Genomic DNA, 6,665 nt, shown 5'->3' with positions numbered 1-6,665 from the left:
GCAAGTAGTTGAATGTACATAAGCCCTGGTCTTACATTACCATTTGCTGGGAATCTAGGCTTCTTTTATAATGTATGGTTGTTGTTGTTTTTTAAATAAAAAATGTTTTAGTATTCAACTACTTTATAGCCTAAATTAGCCAATGTGGTAGTATACTAACTAACACTTCCATGATAAGAAAGGCATAGCATAGATTCCAAGTGAACAAAGGGAACAATAAAGGATGTATAAAGGGTTAGGAAATTAAACGTGATGTTTGAACTTGTTAATGCTCGATGTCCCTCTGGATTTTCAATGTCTAAAGTATTTTTTAGGGCCGATCATTGAGAAGCAGTTAATAACATTTTGTCAGATACTTTGTTTATTCTTCTTAAGAGAATTACTTAATTTTAATATTAAAACAACAAATTAAGCTTCCAACATGCAGTATGATGGATGGTGAATAAAGTTGTCTTTCGGATGATGTTGCCTTAAGGTGTTGCTGCAAGAAAATCCATGTCGATGGATAGTGTGGAATAGGCTACTATGAAAAATAGCATGTAATTTGGAATATGTGTATCTGGATGAGTAAATATGTGTCTTTCTATGTTCTGGACTGTGGGTGCGTAATACTTGACTACATGTGGTTCAGAAAAGTACAGGCTGTTTAATGTAGCAAACTTAGTCTTTGTTTCAGTGTTTCTTTAGTGGGTGCATGGTTGAATGAATCATTTGGACAGAGGCTGAGGTATCAGAAAGAGCGGTTTGGCTTGGGGTTGAGGGGTGGAAGACAAGAGAGAAGGAAAACCAACATGTACTTGAGGTTTCTGGATTCCTAATGCATTCCACTGCACAGTGATGTCGGTCTCCGGCCTGTTACCTACAGTGTAGTGAGGAACATGTCAGATACACCACAGACAGCTAGGACTGAAAGTAAATATTGAAATGATCTCTGTTTTAATATAGCGTTGAGCTGAACTAGAGATGAAGCTTATTTATTTTTCTTGTTTTTGAGCAAAACTTACTTGAATTAATCCATCAATCCATTATTGATGCAGCTTTCCCTTTTTAGGGTCACAGGGGACTGGAGCCAATCCCATTTTTCATTGGGTGAGAGCTGAGGTACACCCTGAACACCAGTCAAACACAGGGCTGAAATATCGAGACAAACAATCAGCCGACAGGTAATTTAGAGTATCCAACTAGTCTAACAAATACGACTTTTGACTGTGGGAGGAGGTCTAAAGAAGCCAGAGAAAACCCACACATGCACACAGGGGGAGCCTGCAAACTAAATACAGAAAAACCCTGCCCGTCTGGGATTCCAACCACGAACCTTCTTGCAGTGAGGGAACAGCGCTCACCACTGCACCATTGTGTAATCTACTTGAAATATTAAATCACTCAAATAATGCTTCAAGTAAAATTATTGACGGTTGTAAACTTTATTGGGGTGGACTACACCAATATTGTTCATAATTTGTCAGCTCAACTCTAATTTTGAGATGGAAATAACCATTGAAATGTCAGTCACAAAAGTCATTGGCTCCTTTTGGTGCCAGCTGATCTGAGAGGATGAATGCAAAAAGACTATTGTTAAACATGTTTAAAGAAACTAATTCAAATCAGACTTGAGTCAAATCTGACATTAAAAGTTTACTTGAAAAAACTTTGCATCCTCTCCATGGCCTTATTATTATTATTATTATTATTATCATTATTATTATTATTATCATTATTATTATTTCGTCATTGCTTTTAAATACACAAACTTAAAGATGTAAAACCACAAAGCTTCCGAGAACCACAATATAAAACACAGTTCTTGAAGGATGATAAACCTAGTAAGATAATTGCTTGTACAAATTGCTATACTCATTCGTTATCAATTATTAACTTTTTTTTTACACTACATGTTATTTACCCCTGCAGTACAAGCTACATGTTTATGTTATTTCTTGAGTTACAAAGATGCATCGTTGGACTAATGCCATGATTGTAAGCGAGCAATTAGATCATCCATAAAGGGTCCATCTCTGAATGTTAGACGAGTGAACCACAACGAGAACTCCAACAATCGTTTGCATTTAATTTCAACCACATTTAACTTCTTCTTCCATGGTATTAGTATAGACACTTCATTTTTTTGCGCAGCAATTCCATAATACACACAGTTATGTACACTTTATTCATGAACACATTTGTTTGAAATGTGAAGTGAGAAGGAAATAGACTTCTTCTGCACTCCTGATGTTATTCCACATATTAATGCCATCTCTTATTGTCTTTTCCTCCAATAATATTTAGATGGAAGAGGACTGATAGGAGCCGAGTTCCAATAACAGAGATTAGGTGCCCTGGGGGTTGATTGTGCAGCACTTTTTGAGGAGCGAGGAGTCTGCCTAAGTAAACTCAGCTCAACACTGAGGAATTGCGCTCTGGAACGTGGTGGTGTAACCGGAGCGCAGGTTTGGGAATAGCCCAAGGGAACTGGGCTCAGTTTTCCAAAAGCCTCTATCTTCTCCTGCGATATGTAGTGTGATGTGAGGAGAACGGCTAAGTCAGGAAAACAAGTATTAGGAAATTCTATACTTCACTCACGCACAGACAAAGACATTCTTTCATTCTCTCTACTTTTCTGTCTCCCTTTGTCTTTCTTTCTTTCTTTCTTTCTTTCTTTCTTTCTTTCTTTCTTTCTTTCTTTCTTTCTTTCTTTCTTTCTTTCTTTCTTTCAATGTCACTTTCTTGCTGAGTGTCTCTCTATTTTTCCTGCTCTCCTAAATGTCTATACCCTAGAAATAGGAGTGCAAGCAACAGCAGTTAGAGCAACAGGAAATTCAGCACTCTCTGCTGTAAAGGTCACAAGGATGGCCTTGTCTATTGGGATTTCAAACATCTTTGAAGGGAGGATCTTTCTTTCTTTCTGTTTTTTTTTTTTTTTTTTTTTTTGCTGATGTTCAGTCTTTTTTGGATCAGTCTTCCAGTTTGTGATTGTTGTAGTGTACAAGTCTAATTAGGTGCTAACTTATCTGAAAATTGCAATACAAGATTAAATGTTCCATCCATCCATCCAACCATTTTCTGCCGCTTATCCGGGGCCGGGTCGCGGGGGCAGCAGTCTAAGTAGAGACGCTCAGACTTCCCTCACCCCGGACACCTCCTCCAGCTCTTCCGGTGGGACCCTGAGGTGTTCCCAAGCCAGTCGAGAGAGCGTGTCCTGGGTCTACCCCGAGGCTTCCTCCCGGACGCCCCCTGGACGCCTCCCTAGGGAGGCGTCCAGGGGGCATCCGGACCAGATGCCCGAACCACCTCAACTGACTCCTCTCGATGTGAAGGAGTAGCTCTACTCCGAGCTCCTCCCTGGTGACCAAGCTCCTCACCCTATCTCTAAGGGTGCGCCCAGCCACCCTACGGAGGAAGCCCATTTCGGCCGCTTGTATCCGCGATCTCATTCTTTCGGTCATGACCCAAAGCTCATGACCATAGGTGAGGGTAGGAACGAAGATCGACCGGTAAATCGAGAGCTTCGCCTTTCGGCTTAGCTCCTTCTTCACCACGACGGACTGATACAACGACCGCATGACTGCAGACACCGCACCGATCCTTCTGTCGATTTCACATTCCATCTTCCCCCCACTCGTGAACAAGACCCCGAGATACTTGAACTCCTCCACCTGGGGCAAGGACTCCCCACCGACCCGAAGAGGGCAAACCACCTTTTTCCGGTCGAGAACCATGGCCTCAGATTTAGAGGTGCAGATCCTCATCCCAGCCGCCTTGCACTCGGTAGCAAACCGCCCCAGTGCACGCTGAAGGTCCGGGTTCGATGGAGCCAACAAGACCACATCATCTGCAAAAAGCAGAGACTAGATCCTGTGGTCCCTGAACCGGACTGCCTCCGGCCCCTGGCTGCATCTAGAAATTCTGTCCATAAAAGTAATGAACAGAGCTGGTGACAAAGGGCAGCCCTGCCGGAGGCCAACGCGCACCGGGAACAGGTCCGACTTCCTGCCGGCAATGCAAACCAGACTCCTGCTCTGGTCATACAAGGACCGGACCGCCATTTAGCAAAGGGCCCCGAACCCCATACTCTCGGAGCAACCCCCACAGGGCGCCACGAGGGACACGGTCGAATGCCTTCTCCAGATCCACAAAGCACATGTGGACTGGTTGGGCGAACTCCCATGAACCCTCGAGCACCCGCTGGAGAGTGTAGAGCTGGTCCAGTGTTCCGTGGCCAGGACGAAAACCTCATTGTTCCTCTTGGATCCGAGGTTCGACTAATGGCTGGATCCTCCACTCCAGTACCCGGGAGTGTGATTCCCCAGTGGTTGGACCCTCCGGTCCCCCTTCTTGAAAAGAGGGACCACCACCCCGGTCTGCCAGTCCAGAGGCACTGTCCCCGACCTCCACGCGATGTTACAAATGTTTTCATGCTTAATTATTTTTGCCTTTGAAAGTCGCATTCAGCAAATATGAAACTGACAACTATTGGCAGAGTGAATAGTTAGTCTCCTGAAATAATTACCGATTGATTTATGTGTCAGCGTGTCAAATAAAATATGTAAGAACTGAATCAAACAAATATTCCATGTAATATGTATTTTGCACTTGGCGTTACAAAGCAGATTGATGAGGGTGTAATTTGGGGTGCAGCAAGTATAAAACAAATGATAAGAGACGGGGAGACGATCATCTGATTGGGAGATAGAATCAAACTAATGCATCATAGGATTGCTAAGAAAACAGCAAACCATTTTCAAAATGGAAACATGGACACATACTCACAAGAAGACTTTAAGGATTGTATCAACTGTCATGGATTTACTATAGAATGTCTATGAAAAGACATTTGTTGTTTCTATCCTTGCCTGTCTTATCTTCTTCTCTGATGTATGTCTCTTCAAATAAAAGCATCTCCTAAGTGAATTGAAGTTGAAGGCCTGCCTGCATTAAAATCCTGAAACATAGACAATCAGAATGGAGCTACCACAACAACAGCTTTCTTCTTACCCTTTAAAAAAGTAGGCTACATCTTATTTCAGCAGCTTTTCCAAAGATATTAAATACAATAAACAATACAATGTCTTATACTGAGAATCAATCATTTGAAAATCCAAGAGGTTTCTGAGCAGTGTGGAGAGATGATAATAGCAGAAAAATAAAATTTAACAGACACAATTGCAATATCCACAGAATGTACAGGGATTGGCTGAATTAGCTGTTAAAATTACAATACAGTATGTCTACACCCTCAACGCACTTCTTTCATTTTTCTATTGCTATCTCTCTGCTTCTCACACATATCTTGCACTCCCCCATTCTTATCCACTTTCCAGTCTGGTCCTCCCACCCCTCTGCCTTTTTCCACAGCGTTTCATTTCCTTTTTCTATCTTCCCCCCTACTGTTGACCTCCCCCCATCTCTTTCGATATTTAAACCCTTTCTGCACCTCCTACAACAAACAACACAGCCATCTTGTTGTCTAATTTTCTGCCTTTACCTTATTTTCCTTATTCTCTCTGCCTTACTTGTCATTCTGTTCACCTCATTATTAGCCTCTCTCTCTCTCTCTCTCTTTCTCTCAGTCTCTCTCTCTCTCTCTCTCTCTCTCTCTCTCTCTCTCTCTCTCTCCTGCCCCACACACATACACCTTATCCAACTCTTCCCTTGCTTCTCCTCATCCTCTCCCCTTTCTTTTTCCAGCTCTTACTGTGTACTCGGTGTGTCTGCAGGGGCAACGAGTGGTCAGGTCTGCCTCCGGGCATTGACAGAACACAGGACTGCCTCTGGGTGTCTGTGTGTGTGTGTGTGTATATGTGCATGTGTGTGGGTGCATACGTTTATGTGTATGCGTATGTGTTTGGTTGCCTGGCACAGTGCCCAGACCCACCTCGTGTGGCGAAACTCACTTCTTTTTTACTTTTTAGCAGTCTGGACTACTGCCCAGAATGACCCTTGTTCAGACACATGCACACACATACTCAGACCCACAGAGCAGGAAAAAAAATCCTCTCGTCTTTATCTCAGTCAGTTCTAGTACATGCATTTAAATGTGTCCATATTTGCCTCCTCCTACATTTTGCATTTGTGTGTTTGTGTTAAAGAGTTTCCTTGGCAGTCGATGTACCCAGTGTGTACACTCAATAGGCCTGATTTCCAGCAAATCTTATTCCACAAATAGTTGTGTATATGATTTAATTTAGGATGTTTGCGTTAGATCAAAACTAACAAACAAAAAAGGGTACACGTTTTTGGTTCTATAGTACAATGAAGGAAAATTCCACAGTTCCAGGAGTTAGTTTCTAACTAAGGCCAGACTCAGACTAAAGTTTTCATGATATGAGATAATTTGCATCATGCACATAGGAAAACATTTTCTGTTGTTCTTCCAATTAATCTTTAATAAGATTGGCACATCATTCATACAGGACAATATTAAGACAACCATGTGTGCTCGAAGAATTGATGTACCACTTCACCTGATTTCATATGAATTCAAAGAGGAGAAGTACACAAAACTAAGACTGATGCTTTACAATGAGTAAAAATCAGAACAAGACTAACAGAGCCTACGATCTGGCAGAGTGGTGGAGTTGAAGCCCGGTATTTGGAGAAGATGATTAGCAGATGCGGCCCAACTCCTACACACCTGATCCCACTCCTGCAATCAAGAACACACACAC

This window comes from Symphodus melops (assembly GCF_947650265.1).
Source record: "Symphodus melops genome assembly, chromosome: 20".
Lineage (NCBI taxonomy): Eukaryota > Metazoa > Chordata > Actinopteri > Labriformes > Labridae > Symphodus > Symphodus melops.
Note: the sequence above shows the minus strand (reverse complement) of the source record.